This window comes from Myxocyprinus asiaticus, chromosome 2 (genome assembly GCF_019703515.2).
Source record: "Myxocyprinus asiaticus isolate MX2 ecotype Aquarium Trade chromosome 2, UBuf_Myxa_2, whole genome shotgun sequence".
Classification (NCBI taxonomy): Eukaryota; Metazoa; Chordata; class Actinopteri; order Cypriniformes; family Catostomidae; genus Myxocyprinus; species Myxocyprinus asiaticus.
Window position 1 is genome coordinate 43,620,711 of NC_059345.1, and position 20,444 is coordinate 43,641,154.

The window sequence follows — 20,444 nt, forward strand, 5'->3', positions numbered from 1 at the left end:
ATGTGTGTGTCTATACGTATGTGTATAATTATTTTTTATTTTTTATTTTTTATTGTTATCTATGTCTTGCTGCTGTTTTTGTATTGTTTTTGTATGGTTGTACACTAGAAGCTCCAGGCACCAAGACAAATTCCTTGTATATGTAAGCATACTTGGCAATAAAGCTCATTCTGATTCTGATTCTGATCCTGATATGTCTAAAACAAACTTTTCACATATCTTAGAAGCAAAAATTCCACAGAAATTGACAAAAATATCCCCGAAATTCAAAATATGGGGGCAAAAACTGCCCACACAATGAGTTCCCGTGTTTTATTAATAATATCTGATATAGTTACAATTACATACATTGTGATCTTCTTTGACTTTTCACTGAACATATTTTCTTCCCCCGCCGTCCAGTTCCTCGCACCATAGCGCATACAGACGGGTCCACATCTATCAATCCGCATGAATTCAGTATTGTACTCCCGCGTTATATTCTGTAACTGTTTGCCCCTCTTGTTCAAAATAAACTGTCTTAGCAGGTAACACTCTTGCTCACGGTGCTGTACTGTACTTCCTTGCCCTGTGCTGCTGTTTATCTGTCTGAAAAGCCTCACCTGCTAGAGGCCAAAAGTGTGGAAGGGATGGATGTTATATAAAGAAGGTATGAGAAATCACAAAACATAATATAACCAAATGCTACAATTTACTTAATAATAATATCTCAATATGTTAAATAACTATAATGCTAATTAAGACTTTATTATTACAACTGTAATACAATAATACATATGCAGAACAGCCACTTTTAGCATTTGAATCAATCATATCTCTCAAAATCGACAAAAGGAGGTAGAGCCTTTTCATATTTAGCTCCTAAACTATGGAATAGTCACCCTAACACTGTTCGAGATGCAGACACACTCACTCAGTTTAAGTCTAGACTAAAGACTCATCTATTTAGCCAGGCATACACCTAATTTATCCTTCAGCTCACAATTAGGCTGCTTTAGTTAGGTCTGCCGGAACCAGAAACCAGAAACACTGATCGTGATCTATAACTCTGCAATAAATTGAATGGCATCTATGCTAATATTATTCTATTTGTTTCCCTGTCTTATCCTGAGGTCACCAGAACCGGCCAGATCCAGCTCCATTCCTGCTTCGTGTTGGACTCCACTGCTACGTGTCGCTGAGTGATGATGACTAATAGCAGCCAGTGCCAGCTAAACATCACTTCAGTCTATTACGATGGACTTCAGAGGATGAACTGATGCCAACTCCAACCATAAGACATGGGATACGTCATATGACATTGCCTGAACCTTGGATTTAGGATAGACCTCACCGAAACTACCGGCCAGGTTGAACTGCGATGCACTTAACTGATCTCTAACTACATCACCTCAGTCTAATGATGGACTACACTCTTGAAATGGAATACATAGACTATCAATTAACTGCCAACAAAACCCTTCATCAGCCAACTAACAAGGACAATTGCATCTATATTTACTTCTGCAGTTAATCCAGGATGGACTTCAAAGACATTTGTCATTAATCTTACAGTTCATACAAAATCTTCACTGACCCTTAACACTTACTTAGTTTAATAATTTTAAACCATGACTTGCACTATACATAAGTAATATTGCCATTATATTCATGATGTTAGCCAGAGGGGAACTGGCCCCCACAGTGAGCCTGGTTTCTCCCAAGGTTATTTTTCTCCATTAACCAACATCTTATGGAGTTTTGTGTTCCTTGCCACAGTCGCCTTTGGCTTGCTCACTGGGGATATAAAAACAATTATTATTTAATTACTTATTTTTAAACACAATTCAAAATCGTATTTTATCAAACTACACAATGATGACTCTAAGACATTATAGATATTACAGTTTCATTTTCTGTTAATGCATGATCTTCTGTAAAGCTACTTTGAAACGATGTGTATTGTGAAAGGCGCTATACAGATAAAAATGACTTGACTTGATTTGACTTAAACACTGTGTGAAATGTTTATTTTTGCCTTATTTTATTAAGTTAGCATGTAGGAGTTGATAACAGTTTGCTTAATAATCTCATTCCATATCTGGATAATTGCTGAAATATCATAGATGATAATTTCCTCAATTCTTGAGTACCAAATTAGCACTTTAGAATGCTTTTGTAAGGAATAGGTCACACAGTATATGTTTGCCATCATGAGTAAAGAAAAAATGGAATATCACGGTTTGAAATAAAAATTATTTCAAACCGTAATAATATTGGCAGTTAATGATTTTGACAGTATTTTTGATCAATTTAATGCATCCTTGGTTTCTTTCAAGAAAAAAAATGTCTTTGTGATCTAAAAATGGAAGCCTATATACTATATATAATATAATTTTCATAAAGTAACTTGTAATGTAATTACTTGAGTAGTTTTTCTGCAAACTACTTTACTCTTACTTGAGTCATAATATTCCTTAGTACTTCTTATACTCAAATTAATTATTTATTTAGTAGCAGTACTTTTAAGTAAAAAAAAAAAATCTGTATTCTTTCCACCACTGTATATATGATAGTTGACAGTTTAACACGTAAAAAAAAAAAAAAAAAAAATGTATACAGTAACTTTTTTTTTTTTTCACTTCCTAAACTACAGTATTGGATTTCCCTTCTTCCTGTGACTAAAATTGCCATATACAGTTGAAATCAGAATTTTACACATACTTAGATTGAAGTCATTAAAACAAATTTTTAACCACTCCACAGATTTCATATTAGCAAACTATAGTTTTGGCAAGTCGTTTTAGGACATCTACTTTGTGCATGATATGAGTAATTTTTCCACAAATTGTTTACAGATAGATTGTTTCACTTTTAACTGACTATATCACAATTCCAGTGGGTCAGAAGTTTACATACACTAAGTTAACTGTGAATTTAAGCAGCTTGGAAAATTCCAGAAAATTATGTCAATCCTTTAGACAATTAGACAATTAGCTTCTGATAGGAGGTATACTTAATTGGAGGTGTACCTGTGTATGTATTTTAAGGCCTACCTTCAAACTCAGTGTCTCTTTGCTTGACATCATGGGAAAATCAAAAGAAATCAGCCAAGACCTCAGAAAAAAAATTGTGGATCTCCACAATTCTGGTTCATCCTTGGGAGCAATTTCCAAATGGCTGAAGGTACCACGGTCATCTGTACAAACAATGGTACGCAAGTATAAACACCATGGGACCATGCAGCCATCATACCGCTCAGGAAGGAGACGCATTCTGTTTCCTAGAGGTGAACGTAGTTTGGTGCGAAAAGTGCAAATCAATCCCAGAACAACAGCAAAGGACTTTATGAAGATGCTGGAGGAAACAGGTAACCAAGTATCTATATCCACAGTAAAACGAGTCCTATATCGACATAACCTGAAAGGCTGCTCAGCAAGGAAGAAGCCACTGCTCCAAAACCACAATATAAAAGCCAGACTACAGTTTACAAGTGCACATGGGGACAAAGATCTTACTTTTTGGAGAAATGTCCTCTGGTCTGATGAAACAAAAATTGAACTGTTTGGCCATAATGACCATTGTTATGTTTGGAGGAAAAAGGGTGAGGCTTGCAAGCCGAAGAACAACATCACAACCGTGAAGCATGGGGGTGGCAGCATCATGTTGTGGGGGTGCTTTGCTGCAGGAGGGACTGGTGCACTTCACAAAATAGATGGCATCATGAGGAAGGAAAATGATATGGATATATTGAAGAAACATCTCAAGACATCAGCCAGGAAGTTAAAGCTCGGTCGCAAATGGGTCTTCCAAATGGACAATGACCCCAAGCATACCTCCAAAGTTGTGGCAAAATGGCTTAAGGACAACAAAGTCAAGGTATTGGAGTGGCCATCACAAAGCCCTGACCTCAATCTGATAGAAAATTTGTGGGCAGAACTGAAAAAGTGTGTGCGAGCAAGGAGGCCAACAAACCTGACTCAGTAACACTAGTTCCATCTGGAGGAATGGGCCAAAATTCCAGCAATTTATTATGAGAAGCTTGTGGAGGCTACCCAAAATATTTTACCCAAGTTAAACAATTTAAAAGCAATGCTACCAAATACTAACAAAGTCGACTCCATGATAGCTTCTTCCCCCAAGCAATCAGACTTTTGAACTCTTGATCTCCCACAATCAAAATACATCAGCACTGCACTTTATTACCCTTACTCTTATATCTCACACCGGACTGTCATAAATTATATTATTATTATTATTATATTATGTTCTCTCTTAACAACTGACTATCAACCGACAGCCTGAATGTCAATACAGTACAATACTGTACATTCTATATATATATACTTCTTTATATATTTTTATTTTTTATTGAATAATGTGTATCTGTATAGTGCGTATTGTATACTGTACAGTGTATGTTATTATTTGTATATTGTTGAGTGTAATTATGTGTATAACAGATGTTTAAATTGTGTTGTGTTTATTTGATGTTATTGTAAATTGGTATATGTCTCATCATTGTCACGACTGCTATGTTGATCGGAACTGCACCCAAGAATTTCACACACCATTGCACTTGTGTATATGGTTGTGTGACAATAAAAGTGATTTGATTTGATTTGATTTGAAGTGTATGTAAACTTCTGACCCACTGGGAATGTGATGAAAGAAATAAAAGCTGAAATAAATCATTCTCTCTACTATTATTCTGACATTTCACATTCTTAAAATAAAGTAGTGATTCTACCTGATATAAGACAGGGAATGTTTCCTATGATTAAATGTCAGAAATTGTGAATAACTGAGTTTAAATTTATTTGGCAAAGGTGTATGTAAACTTCTGACTTCAACTGTACATACAGAGAAATTGCATAATAAACATTGCCATTTCTAATCGTTTAGTTTGTGCAGTTACACCAGTTAATACACTAACCTGCAAACTCATCAACGTCACTTTGTTCGTTCTTGAAGAAGTACAAAAACCTTCGTAACTTTTTTGTGTATTTTGACTAGGGCCGCATTCCACGTCATTTTAAACACCCACTAGCTAACTTCCCTAAGCACTTCCCCTCGGGGAATCCCCACCGTCATTTTGGAAGTCCATTCCACTTCGTTAAATGGGCAAGGGAAGTTTCTGTTGAGGGAGCAAGCCTACAGAGATGTATGCTTCAGGCAGCTCCATATCCCACAATGCAACTGGATTGTGAAATCACAGCACAGAATGCACTCAAACTACACCTCCACCACACAACACTAATGCATGATGGAAGTGAAGTTATATCAATTAATCAGTTTTGAAAAGTTATATTGGGATGTAGCATGGGGAAAAGAATTGCACACACAGCTAACAAATACAAAACAAGGAGTTTTATTCTGGTAAAAATAGGTACATTCCCCAGTTAGGTTTCTCTTACATGGAGTAGGGGATACTACAAAAAACAAAAATCAAACCAAACCAAACCAAAAGCAAATGAATGTGCAACAAAACAAACTTAATACGATACTAAATACGGTAGTGGCAAACCTAGACATTAAAAGAAAAACAAACAATTAGCAAGCCACAACCCATATTCACACTCCAAAATAAATACATTAATAAATCACACCAAACATACTCATGTCTTTCCCTTAGTGTGATTAACCCCACACATGTGCTTGACCAGTTCTTAATGTCTGGCTTAATGCTCTCTATACCACAAAAAAGGACACTTACAATAAGCAAACCAAATCACATACATTTGTAAAGCAAAAGAAAGCAACCTTTAAAACCATCTTTAACCTTAACTTTAAAACCAAGGGCTAAAAACAGCAATTTCAACACTGAGTTCACATTTTACAGTTTAAAATTAAAGAACAACCATCATTTCACCAACCTGGAGAGTTTCACACAAAAACAACTTGCATTCTGAACAAAGGCATGGGCCTCGATGTTGCCTGTTTGGAAACACGCGTTCATTTCCCCTAATCAAACAACAGTTCAAATTTATGATATAGATATACAGTACGTGTCAGTAACCTAGTTTCCATCCACTTTTTGCGCTGTTTTGTAATCGACAAAGTGAAAATGTGTAAAAAAATTTTTGAAAAATTTGTCGTCTTCTGCCTGTTTCTTTTCAAATGGCCTTTTAGTGATAAAAATTGTGTGTGTGATGACATCATGTTTAAAATAACACTTTGTTGCATAAGTTTTGTTTATCGCAAAAGAAATCTGCCCTTAAGCCATTTCCATACGGAAATGTGTGTATATCGCTAATTGTGTAGCTTTCGCCTCCCAGATGTCCCTAATTTTAACGACTTTTAACGACCAACTGAATTTGATTGTCATCTAAAATTTATTTTAGTGTCATAATGCAATTTACATTTTCTGAAGAAGCTCAGCAAATGCAATCCAAGGTAAATAGGGTTAGATTTAAAATATCTAAAAGTTTTAAAATGTTCAAAAGCTCGTTTTCTGAAAGTGAACTCAGCATTGGACAAAGAGTTCTGAGAGTTTATAGTCTTGAATAAATTGTAGAACATATCTTTCAGTCATTCAGCCAACTTTTTTCATCTACAGAACAGGGTAAGGCTAATTTAAGTTTGTGTAAAGAAAAGACAATTATATAGGCCTAACAATATTATTTTTTCGTTTGGTAATTAATTTTTGTAATTTAATGCTTTTTGGTAATGTATTTAATTTAATATAGGGAATTTTGCCAGCATTTTTTCAAAAGTAAGCTAAACAATAATTTTATAGAATTGGGCTATATGTTAGCATTCCAAAAATGCTTTTCTCCTAGTATTGTGTATTTATTTTTAATTTAAAACATATTTGTACAAAGAAATGATATGTTATTTGTATTGTGGGCTAATTCCATGACTGCCGTCTATTATTTTGAATGGTGTGGAAAAGCAACGTCATGGTTACTTGCGTAACCTCCATTCCCTGATGGAGGGAACGAGACGTTGTGTCGATGTGGTGACACTAGGGGTCACTCTTGGGAGCCCGAGACACCTCTGGTCTTTGATAAAAGGCCAATGAAAATTGGTGAGTGGTATTTGTATGCCACTCCCCCGGACATACGGGTATAAAAGGAGCTGGTATGCAACCACTCATTCAGGTTTTATGCTGAGGAGCTGAGACGAGGTCCGGCCATTTCAGCGGGTAGTTCAGCGTTGTGGCAGGAGGGACACAACGTCTCATTCCCTCCATCAGGGATAACCATGACGTTCCCTATCTGTCACTCACTCGAAGTCGATGTAGTGACACTAGGGGTCCCTATACGAAACGCCACAACTGGCTGAACTGTGTTACGTGAACTGGCAGTGTGTGATAGATAGAGACAGGCTAATCCAGTCGTGGCCTCTTTTCCCTTTCTTTTTTTCCACTCCCTAAAAAAGAAGGGGGATTATCCGACGGGGCCGCCAGGTCTAGTCGGTGGGTGTCCCTCCCAAGGGGAGAACACCACAGAGACCATACCTCGCCCAAAGAGAGGGGGGGATATTTAAGTGGAAAAATATGTCACATGGTCTTGCCGACCATGTGGAGAGTCTTCAAGGTAGATCCTGCCCAATGGGAGAGGAGTTACTACAAACATGGAGACTGGGGCAGAGGGGCTCTGCCCAAGGAAGATGCAGTTTGCCAACAGGGAAACGAATTAGCGGAAGAAATACATCGCATGGGGTTTGCCTTACAGGGAACCGCCACATGCGGTGCACCTACTCCAGAACAGGACTCTTAGTTAGCACGTGTATTGGGCCGGCAGCGAGTCTCTCCAAAAACTCGACTGCCACAGGGCTCAGAGGAAGTCAACCAGGGACCATAGTTTGTGAACACTACTGGGAATTAATGGCGCATGTCTTCAGCTCAAAAGAGGTGGAAGGCACTATGTGTAAGCGATACACCTGGTTGGCTATCCAGGGCTTATCCGCTTGTATTGCGTGCCACTACCTGGGATGAAACCGGTTCCACCCGGAGGTTGAAGAACCTTGCAAAGGTGTTGGGTGTTGCCCAGCCTGCTGCTCTGCAAATGTCTGTTAGAGAGGCACCCTTGGCCAGGGCCCAGGAGGCCGCTACACCCCTGGTAGAATGAGCTCATAGCCCTACCGGGGGCGGCATGTCCTGGGTGTGATATGCCATAGCTATGGCGTCAATGAGCCAGTGGGCGATCCTCTGCTTGGAGACAGCGCTTCCTTTCTGCTGTGCACCAAAGCAGACAAAGAGCTGCTCAGAGATCCTAAAGCTCTGCGTGCGATCCAAATAGATGCGTAAAGTGCGCACTGGACACAGCAACGACAGGGCTGGGTCTGCCTCCTCCTGGGGCAGTGCTTGCAGGTTCACCACCTGGTCCCTAAAAGGGGTCATGGGAACCTTGGGCACATAGCCTGGTCGGAGTCTCAGGATCACGTGAGAGTAGCCCGGACCGAACTCCAGGCACGTTTCGCTGACAGAGAATGCTTGCAGGTCTCCTACCCTCTTGATGGAAGTGAGCGCAGTCAGGAGGGCAGTCTTCAAGGAGAGTGCCTTAAGCTCAGCTGATTGCAAAGGCTCAAAGGGGGCTCTCTGTAGACCCTGAAGAACTACAGAGAGGTCCCATGAGGGAACGAGGTGCAGTCTGGAGGGATTCAGCCTTCTGTCGCCTCTCAGGAACCTGATAATCAGGTCGTGCTTCCCTAAGGACTTATCGTCGACTGCATCGTGGTGTGCTGCTATGGTGGCAACGTACACCTTCAAGGTGGAAGAGGACAGCCTCCCTTCAAACATCTCCTGCAGGAAGGAAAGCACTGATCCGACTGCACATCTCTGGGGGTCTTCCCATCGGGAAGAACGCCACTTAGCGAACAGATACCACTTAAAGGCATACAGGCACCTCATAGAGGGGGCCCTAGCCTGAGTGATCGTGTCTACCACCACGGGTGGTAGACCGCTTAGGTCTTCTGCGTTCCGTCCAGGGGCCAGACATGGAGATTCCAGAGGTGCCAGATGGTGCCCTGTCCCTGAGAAAGAAGGTCCTTCCTCAGGGGAATTCGCCAGGGGGGGCTGTCGTGAGGAGTGTGAGGTCCGAGAACCACGTCTGGGTGGGCCAGTAGGGTGCTACCAGGAGGACCTGCTCCTCGTCCTCCCTGACCTTGGGTCTGTGCAAGTAGGCTCACTGGGGGAAACGCAAATTTGCGCAGGCCAGGGGGCCAGCTGTGTGCCAGCGCATCTATGCTGAGGGGGGCCTCGGTCAGGGCGTACCAGAGTGGGCAGTGGGAGGATTCTTGGGAGGCGAACAGGTGCACATGTGCCTGTCCGAATCGACTCCAAATCAGCTGGACCACCTGAGTGTGGAGTCTCCACTCTCCCCTGAGGGTAACCTGCCATGACAGCGCGTTCACTGTAGTGTTGAGGTTGCCCGAGATGTGAGTGGCTCGCAGCGACTTGAAGTGCTGCTGACTCCAGAGGAGGAGACGGCAGGCGAGTTGTGAAATACAACGAGAGCGCAGACCGCCTTGGCAGTTGATATATGCTACCGTTGCCATGTTGTCTGTCCGAACTAACACGTGCTTGCCCTGGATCAACGGCCGAAACATCCGCAGGGCGAGCAGAATTGCCAACATCTCGAGGCAGTTGATGTGCCAATGCAGTCGCAGCCCATCCAAAGGCCGGCGGCTGCATGCCCGTTGTAAACAGTGCCCCAGCCCATTTTGGAGGCATCTGTCATGACCACGACGCGCCTGGAGACCAGTTCTAGGGGAACACCTGCCCGTAGAAATGAGAGGTCGGTCCAAGGGCTGAAAAGTCGGTGACAGACCGGCATGATGACCATGCGATGTGTCCTGCGGCGCCATACCCATCTTGGGACTCGAGTCTGAAGCCAGTGCTGAAGCAGTCTCATATGCATCAACCCGAGCGTGGTGGCTACCGCTGAGGATGCCATATGCCCCAGGAGCCTCTGAAAAAGTTTCAGTGGAACCACTTTTTTCTGTTTGAATGCCTTCAAACAGGCCGACACCGACTGGGCGCGCTTGTTCGTGAGGCGCGCTGTCATAGAGACCGAGGAAAGAGATGCTCTGAACTGGGAGGAGCTTGCACTTTTCCCAGTTGACCCAAAGCCCTAGTCGGCTGAGGTGTGAAAGCACCAAGTCCCTGCATGCACACAACATGTCCCGAGAGTGAGCTAGGAGTAGCCAGTCATTGAGATAGTTGAGAATGCGAATGCCCACATCCCTTAACGGGGCAAAGGCTGCCTCTGCGACCTTCGTGAAGATGCGAGGAGATAGGGACAGGCCGAAAGGGAGGACCTTGTACTGATATGCCTGACCCTTGAATGCAAACTGCAGGAATGGTCTGTGTCGAGGAAGGACCGAGATGTTGAAGTACGCATCTTTCAGGTCTACCGCCGCGAACCAATCTTGATGTCGGACGCTCGCCAGAATGTGTTTTTGCGTCAGCATCTTGAACGGGAGTCTGTTTAAGGCCCGGTTCAGTACTCACAGTTCCAAGATTGGCCGCAACCCACCGCCTTTTTTTGGTACGATGAAGTAGGGGCCCCTACTTCAAAACCCCTTCTTCATCTCGGCCGGAGGGACAGGTTCTATCGCGCCCTTCCGTAGGAGGGTAGCGATCTCCACGCACAAGGTAGCAGCATTTTCGTCCTTCACCAAGGTGAAGTGGATACCGCTGAACCTGGGCGGGCGCTTGGCGAACTGAATCGCGTAGCCGAGTCGGATGGTCCGGACCAACCATCGCGACGGATTGGAAAACGCAAGCCACGCATCCAAGTTCCGCGCAAGGGGGACCAAGGGGACAATGTCGTCAGATGTACCGGCAGGTGGGGCCTCGCGGTGGGGCGGAGCTCGAGATGCCACACCACATCATGGCTGTGCTGAGTCTAGGGACATCGAAGCACTTACCTGGCTCCTTGTGACCACCCCCGGAACAGCCTGGGACAGGGGAGAAAGAGGCCTGTCCTCGTAACCCGTGGAGACTGCCACATCGGGGGCAGCTGTGTGCCACAGCTGGGCACTCAGAGGCGGGAAGACCAATCCAGTGAGCGCCAATCCTGCAAGGAAAAACCCGTGGACGGTAGTCGTGATGACGACTGTGCACACTGGGTATGTGACCCAGGGAAGAAGGGAACCGCTCTTTTGCTGAACTGTTGGGTACCGCAGCCACTTGGGCATGCGGCGAAATCAAACAAAAAGGCAACAAAAGATTCTCCACCCGGCCTTCCACCGGGAGATGGAGTGGTCTTCTTACCAGCTCCAGGTGAGTGGGTTTCTTCGTCCCTGGGTCACCCATCTCAGGGGTGCTTTGACGACCTCCGTGGGTTCTTAGCGGCCGACTGTGAGACGGGTAGTGTCTGCTTCCTGTGGTGGGCTCTGCGCCGGGGCCGGGCCGAAGGGGCAGGCTGCGGCGGAGCCGGTGCAGTCACCGCAGGGGGACGCCCTTGGCGACGAGCAAATGGGGTGCGGGATCTTGAGCCGTGCCGGGGCAGGATATGCCGGATAGCCTCCGTCTGCTGCTTCACCGGCGAGAACTGCTGGGAAAAGTCCTCGACGGTGTCGCCGAATAGGCCAGCCTGGGAAATGGGGGCAACAAGGAACCGTGTCTTGTCGGCCTCACCCATCTTAACCAGGTTGAGCCAAAGGTGGCACTCCTGGACCACTAATGTGGCCATTGTCCGCCCGAGAGACCGCGACATGACCTTCGTCGCTCGGAGAGCAGTTCTTTTAGCGCCATGGCTTGGTGGACCTGCAGGAGAGCCATGGTGTGCAGGGCAGAGGCGGCTTGTCCAGCAGCGCTGTAGGCTTTAGCCGTCAGGCTCGACGTGAACCTACAGGGCTTGGATGGGAGCTTAGGGCGTCAGCGCCAGGTGGCGGCGCTCTGCGGGCATAGGTGTACCGTGAGCGCCTTATCCACCGGGGGAATCGCCATATAGCCCCTGGCCACCCCGCCATCGAGGGTAGTGAGGGCGGGGGAACTGAGGAATCGGGGCCAGGCAGTAAAAGGTGCCCCCCACGATTTCGTCAGCTCCTCGTGCACTTCCGGGAAGAAAGGCACTGGAGTGGGGCGTGGGTGCTTTGAGTGGCGCCGCGAGCCCAGGAACCAATCATCAAGCCGCGAGGGTTCAGGGGACAAAACAGTGTACATTATTTTAAAATATTAAAATATTTAAAATGTTACAAGCGTGTTTTAATGGAGACATGTGCTGCGTCGTTCTCTAGGCGTGCGCCATCACAGGCAAGCCCTGCACTCTTTGTTGCCCTTCACGGGATCCTGCTCTCAGTTCTGTGCGTAACTCTCATTAAAACTTTTTCTGAGCAACTTTCGAGCAACTTGTGTCTGATCACTACTCAGGACGGCCACTGAGAATCACATCAGCAATTGACAGTTTACGCTCTTGTCTTGAGTGAAACACTCAAAGCACTGCATTGGCTCATTGGCAACTCAGTGAACGCATTTACATGCAGGTTCTTACAGCGATTATGCTTAATAAGACGACAACACCTGTGGTCATATAAAAGCAATAAACCGCGTTCCTTTATCGGCATAAAGGCCATTAAAGGCTTATGAATAACCTGATCGTCACTGGTAGATTTTTTGCCCATTACTCAGATTTTGCATGCATTGTAAACACCTTATCCCATGTTCTTGCCAGCTTATTCAGTGTACACACGTGTTGAGCGCATGCCTCTTCACAGTTTGACATCAAAAGTATAAAATAACGTGATTATTTCAAATGTCATGTAAACGTGGATTTCTTGCCTTGTCAGATTATTATTTTTTTTTAAATAAGCTGATTTTAGAGAGTACTCAGCATATTGGTGTGCATGTAAACTGCCTCTGAAAACTAGAAAATGCAGCCTATAGAGGCTGTATATGGAGGTAGGATGAAAATAAGGTGCTTTTCAAACTGTACTGATACCAGTTTCTTTAAGAGTTCCATTCATCCAAAAACTCTGTTGGTTAAGCAATTAAGCAGTCTTTGCATGGCCACTACTGAAATAAAATGCTGTCACTGCAGTGAAATCATGTAATTTTTATAGTAAAATATGAAATAATTTTGTAGTTATGCTTGGCTCAAAAATATTTTAGTTGCACTCTGTTGCATTCCAAGAAGCCTGTATGTACTTATATTCAATGTGTTTTCTTTCAAGCTGCTTTTGGTGCAGTAAACTATCTTAAGTATTTTGTCTTTCTTTTTCTTGCCTAAGACACATTAGGGGGAGTATTTTAAGAATCCTGTAAATGTATTTTGAAAAATGCAGAAACGGATCGTTAATTGAATTTCATTGTGAATCGAATAGAATTGAATCGTTCTGAATTTAAATGATTATTTTTTTAATCTAATTGAAAATGTCTCTAATTGAGAAGCATGAATGGAATCGATTCACTTCCAACCCAAAGATTCATATCTCTACTGATATATATATATATATATATATATATATATATGTATTATTTATAATTATTTAAATATATCTATTTATAATTATTTATTCAGTATATATTGAATTATTGTTATTTGAGGGGCTTTCTCAGCAAATATTTATGTATGCTATTAATTTTGATTAATTTGATTATTTAATCTGCATATCATGTAATTAATTCAATACAAAATTTAAATCGATTGACAGCCCTTTTCTTAATATTTTCAATATTTATATTTAATATTTCTTAATCATGATTAACACATTTACCGTTACACATTAACACATTATTTGTCGATATGTCCATCCGGAGTCGTTACACTGACGGACACACCACAACACACACACACACACACACACAAACACAACAGCGATTCCATGTCAATGATCAAGTGATGGAGAAAAGACCTCTTAATGCTGTTTGTTGTACAAAACAAGCCTAGATGGGATTTGTGACTTTACATCCCCTGTTATGTGCAGTTGAATTAATTACCACAGGAGCACGTCAAGTCTTAACTAGGGATTGGCATTTCCGCGTAATTTGGTAGTCGAGTACTCAAACCCACAAAAAATGAGTACCGGATTACAAAACGCATGTAAAAAATAACACGTAAAAATATTGTTCTATTCACAAATGTTACCAAGAATGGTTTCAGAATAAGATAAATTCAACAAACTATGCTTTTCTTTTGGGAAAAAAAAAATTAATTAACAATATGTATGGGATTACTTTTGTGGCAATTGTTTTGAACGTAACGTTTCGAAAAACAAATAAAAATATAAACTGAGAATGAATAAATGCAAACGGAAACTGAAAAATAAATTAATTCAAAGGCAAATATTACACTTTGTTTATCCACTGTTTAAACACTAATTAATTATGAAGCTTTTAACAGATTCTCGCACTTTTACAGGCAAAACCGAAACCAGAGCCCCTTCTAGGTCAACTCTACTTCCAGGTCAAAGAGCTGTCACTCACAATCTCACAAGCCAATGAGAACTCCTCTTTGTTAGCCCTGCCCACACAAGAGTTTTGTGTCAGAACTGCGAATGAAAACTCTGGGAGTGTAAATGAAAACTTTGGAACTTGCTAGTTTTGATTATTTTTATAATTTCATATGGTATTATTCAGAAAAACAAGTGGTGAAAGTTGGCTTTTTATTAAATGTGATCTGCCGGTTTCACACACATACTCCTTTACAAAAATCGATAGTTCATGGCAAATTTGCCACAAATTCACAAGTGATAATTTTCGCATGGAAATGAGCTTTGCGGCAAACTTGCAGCAAATTGTCCATTGTTGCCAAAGGTTTGCTGGTTGCTCACCACTACCGGCAAAAAGCTGCAAACTTCTGGCAAACATTTGCGGCGAATGAAAAGCTCATTTGCATGTGAGAATAACGAGCTGCAAATTTGCGGCAAGTTTGCAACTAGTTTAGATTTTTTGTAAGGGCTGGTCTGATAAACTTGTGAGTTCCTCGTATCTTTAACTCATAAAAGCAGATCCTCATCTGTTGGTTTGCATAACTCCAACAAGAACTGAATACAAATAGAGTAGAATTCAATAAGAATCAAAATATTACTATTATTACCTTGTAATATAACTTGGCTTTGCCTAACACAGATACCATTATATCTTCTTCTCTCATTCAACACCTCGACAACACACATACACAGCGCCCCTCAGTAGAATCAATTCTAACAGTGATATTTGGCAAGAGATTCAGAGGGAAAATAGTGTAATTCAGCGCTTCTCAGGGCAGGCAAATGCAGAAAGGAAAATTAATTTGCGATATTCGAGTAGCTGGTGCAGAATGGGTACTCGAATACTCGTACACATCTCCAGTCTTAACTATCACTAAAACATTGTCTGCAGCAGTTTTCATGAGAAGTTCAAAGCGGTGCTTGATGCTGGCATTGATGCCCTGATGCAAATCATGAATGCGGCTTTAAGATTGCTGTAGCAAAGCAGATACCCACAGTCTGCCAGCTGATTAATATTGTGGAGGGTGAAAGTTTAAGAAATTGAATGCTCATTGCAAAAAATATGCAACCTATGGACAGGCTAGCTCTTTTAATTAGTCAAACTCCCACTTAGACTTTGGGAAACGTTTAATGTTACTTGAATCGGTATTATTTTAGTGCATTTCTTTCTTTATACTTTGGAAGGCTTTGTTTGGAAAATGTTAATAAAGCAAATGAATGCGTTTTGACTGGAAAAAAATTGTATATACAGTATACAGAGTCAAATTTTTTCTACTTTCAATATCTGTGATTAATCGCGATTAACTATGAAAACCATGTGATTAATCACAATTAAACATTTTAATTGACTGAGAGCACTTCTAAATAATGACACATCCTTCCCCATTTACAACCTTATCATAAAGTATATATGCTGTTTGATTGTGGACAATGTTACAATAGGTAAAAATAAATTCTGATGAATACATATGGCACAGTATTTGCTTACATTTGTCTACTGCATGTAAACATTTACCACACGTAAGCTGATGTCACGTCTCGGGTCCCGTATTCATAATAATGATTGTCTTTGCTGTGAACAGTAGATGTGGTATAATTGTGCGGCCATATCAAAACAGAATCGCTGCTCATTCTGACCAATCAGGGTGGAAAATTGGAGACAAGGGGTCTACCCGTAGACTTCTAAAGCCAGGCCAACACGTAGCAACCAATGCATAGCATTTCCTTTGCCTTAGAGCCCTTTCAAAGTGTCCTCACAGATCACACTAACAATCCCTATTGTAACAGTTCATTGGGACACAAATGTAATCCCTTTGAAATTTGCAGTTACTCATGCAAGCGGTGGGAGATATGTTTTCATCATGCTGGTGAGAGGTCTGGTGTGGGGACTGAAGTAACATGGCAAAGGGAATGAAAACTGGTCTATAACATTCTTTAAGTGTTCTTATAGCTAAACTGGTAGAGCACAGGTCAGTGAATGCATGGATAGCTATCCGATCATAAAAGACTAATTGTAAATGCCCTCCAAGAGGCATTTAAGACAGGTGCTTTGAGATGCATACAAGACATGACAAGTATAAATGATCCATTTATAAATTCATTTAAAAAAGACCAAGTATAAATGCATCTGGTTCAGGCCTATGTACATATGTACTCTTCTGAAACTGAGCAATGCAAAGCCTACCAGAGATGAGTGTTTCTTTTCATCAAGCAAATGTGTTAACTGACACAAAAATATAATGGCATTGCACATATCAAATGCAGCAAAATTTCACTGCCTAGCATTAGCATTGTCACAGAAGTGAATTCCGTTATATTTACATATAGCATGGGAAAAGTACATCAGATTTGGATCAGTTTTGTGGAAAATGTGCATGTTCAGTCAGATAGCAGTCTGATCAGTCAAGACTCATGAATCAATTTAGTGTAAATACTACAGGCCCCAAGATGCTTTAGATATAAGCATCTGTCAAATGCATAAATGTAAAGTGTCCTATAACACAACAAAATTACAAAACTAAAGTCGAACATAAGCAATCTTTTTTTTTCATTAACAATTTTTATTGATTCCAAACAACACATGAAAACATGGAATCAACTTTTATCAATACATCCCAGTGGTCAGACATTAAATAACAACAGACACACATATAAACAGGCAGTTCAAAGAAAATACTCTATGACATAAAAAGACACAAAAAAAAAAATTAACCAACCAAAAAAGAAAAAAGATTCCACATATTAATTAATTACATAAATTCCAACCCAATTGTCCCTCTCCACTGCACCTCCCCGTCAACCCTCCAGGAAGGCCAAAGAAGTGCCCCATTTCCTGCCATAATCACCCAAACTGCCCAGCCGTTTATGTGACAACTACTCAAAAGCCGCCACTCTGCCCAACTCGGTGCACCACTCATAAAATGATGGCACACCCGGCGACTTCCATCCCCTAAGTATCAGCTGCCTGCCTATCATCACGCAGGTAAGGACCCAGTTTTTTATATGTTTATTTATTATATTAATACCCGCCCCATCACCCAAAATACAAAGTCTGGGGCAGAATAAAATCTGAGTGCCCAAGACCTCACAGATAAAACTCTGAACCCCCGATCAAAACATGGACTATGTCCCCATCCTCCAACTGGCATCGCCAGCAAGTAGGTGTGTCTTTAAGGCCAAGCCTATACAATCTAGAGGGAGTCCAATAAAAATGATGCAGAATCTTAAATTGAATGAGGCGCACCCTTGCATCTCTAGACATAGACTTGACATTTTTAAAAATCCTACCCCATTCTCCATCTTCCAGTACTAAATTCAAATCTCTCTCCCATAACTTCTTAAGAGATGTTAAAACCCCGTACCCTAGACTCTGAATTAGCCAGGAATAGTACGCTGAAACTTCATGACTTTTTCTAAAAGCAGCAAGCACCATCTCAAGGGTGTCTGCCACTTTAGGGGGCTGCATCTACAGAGTAAATGGCGCAGCTGTAAGTACCTGAAGAATTGAGATATGGGAATCCCAAACCGCTGTATAATATTTTCAAAGGTTCTCAACGCTCCATTTTCATACAGGTCACCCAGCGTAGTAACACCCTTCCCAATCCATTCTGTCCAGCAGAAAGGGGACTTGTTAATGCACAATTTAGTGTTTAACCAAATACTTGCGGCAAGGTTCAGATAAATGTCCAAACTGAATGCACAAGAAACTTTTGTCCACACTAATTGAATGTGCGAGATAACGGGATGTGTCTTTGCTTCTCCGGGCAGCTTGGTAGAAAGACTTTGCAATGGCAAGATAGGGGCAAGGACCTCCTGTTCAATAAAGAGCCAGGGAGGAGCTCTCTCAGGTGGAAGCGACCAATGCGCCAAATGTCTGAGACCAAAAACATAATAGTAAAACAAAATCTTGGGGAGACCTAACCCACCTTTGTCAGTTGGCCTGTGTAACTTGTTAAAATGCATCCGAGGACATTTACCATTCCAGATAAAGGATTTAGCTATACTCAAATTGTTTAAAATAAAAGAGAGGAACTTCAATGGGGAGAGACTCTAGTAAGTAGTTGAATTTTGGAATACAATTCGTTTTAATAACATTAACCTTCCCAATCATAGATAAATGTAATGAAGCTCAACTGCTCACATCACTCGAAAAACTTTTTATTAAGGGGTCAAAATTAACTCTAACTAAATAACACAAATTTTCTGGGAATAAAATGCCCAAATACTTAATGCCCTGTTTGGGCCACTGGAAGGCGCCCGGCTGGAAAGCCATTACTGGGCAGTACACTGTCAGAGCCAAAGCTTCAGATTTATACCAATTGACTCTGTATCATGAGAACTTAAAAAAGGAATTAATAATTCTGTGGAGGCAAGGCATAGATCTAGTAGGGTCGGAGATGAATAATAAAATATCATCTGCATAAAGCAAAAGCATATGCACCATACCTCCCAGCACCACCCCTGGAAAATTATCCTCCTTTTTTATCACGGCTGCTAATGGTTCCAGGGCAAGACAGAACAATAATGTGGAAAGAGGGAAACTCGGTCAGGTGCCCCTATCCAGAGTAAAATAATCTGAAATTAATCCATTTGTTTGTACCGCCACTACCGGGTGTCTATAAAGTAGCTTAATCCATCCAATAAAAGTATTCCTGAACCCGTACTTTCCAAAATCTTAAAAAGATAATCCCATTCTACTATATCAAATGCCTTTTTTGGCGTCAAGTGAGATGGCAGTGACTAGAGTCTGATCATTTGCCACTGACCACATGATATTGATAAAATGCCAAATGTTACCAGAAGAGCTACGGCCCCGAATAAACCCCACCTGATCTATATGTATAAGAGAAGTTATAACTTTACTTAATCGATTAGCCAACATTTTTGACTTATTTTTACGTCTAGCTGGATCAGGGAAATTGGACGGTAACTCTTACACTCGCTTGGATCTTTGTCCTTTTTAAAGAATCAGACTAATCCGGGCTTGTGTCATGGTTGGCAGAAGCTTTCCATTCTTTAATGATTCCATATAAACTTCTAACAAAAGTGGAGCCAGTTCTGTAGCACAAGATCTAAAAAATTCAGCAGCAAAGCCGTCCGGCCCCGGAGCCTTGCCTGTAGGCAAGGCCTTAATTACCTCGCCAAGCTCCTCCAAGATTATCTCAGAATCAAGAGAATTTTCTTGCTCAGTCATCAGTTTAGGGAGTTCTAATGGTTCCACAAAGTTTCTAATATCTTCATCAGTAGACGAAGATGTGGAACAATAAAGATCAAGATAGAATTCTTTAAAGGCATTATTAATATCAATGGCCGAGGTAAATTTTTCACCACCAACAGATTTCACTGAGGGAGTGGTAGAAAAAGACTCTCTCTGTTTTATATATCAAGCCAAATGCTTTCCTGCTTTGTCTCCTAACTAAAAGTATGACTGTCTAGCCCTGAATAGCCAAAACTCCACCTTCCGCAACAAAATAGTATTATATCTGTATTTCAATCGGGTCAATTCTCTGAGACCATCAGACGACATTCAGCACTTTAGCTCTGCCTCGGCACTTTTAATATTCCCTTCCAACTCCACGAGTTTTCTTCCATATGTGGCAACACCTCTAAACTCACCAGGGCATGATCTGAGACTAGATGAAATGAGGGACTCAGATATATATAAAAAAATCTATTCTAGAATAAATTTTATGGACTGATGAAAAAAAAGTATAGTCCCTACCAGATGGGTTTAAAAGTCTCCAAATATCTATAAGACCAAGATTTTTTACACATCCTGTGAAGCGTCAGTGTTGCTCTAGGGGGCTTACATACTTTTGCTTCACTATGATCAAGGACTGAATCCATCAATAGATTAAAGTCTCCTCCCAATATTTTATCATGAGGGGTGCCAGCGGCTTGCAACATCCCTTTAAGATCTATAAAAAAGCCCTGATCATCAACGTTAGGTATGTAAATATTAGCCAAAATCAACCTTTGCCCCTGAATTTCTGCTAAAACAATAATGGCTCTTTCTAATTTATCTTTAATCTGTTTGAGACATTTGAATTGTAGATGTTTACTTATCAATGTAATGACTCCCC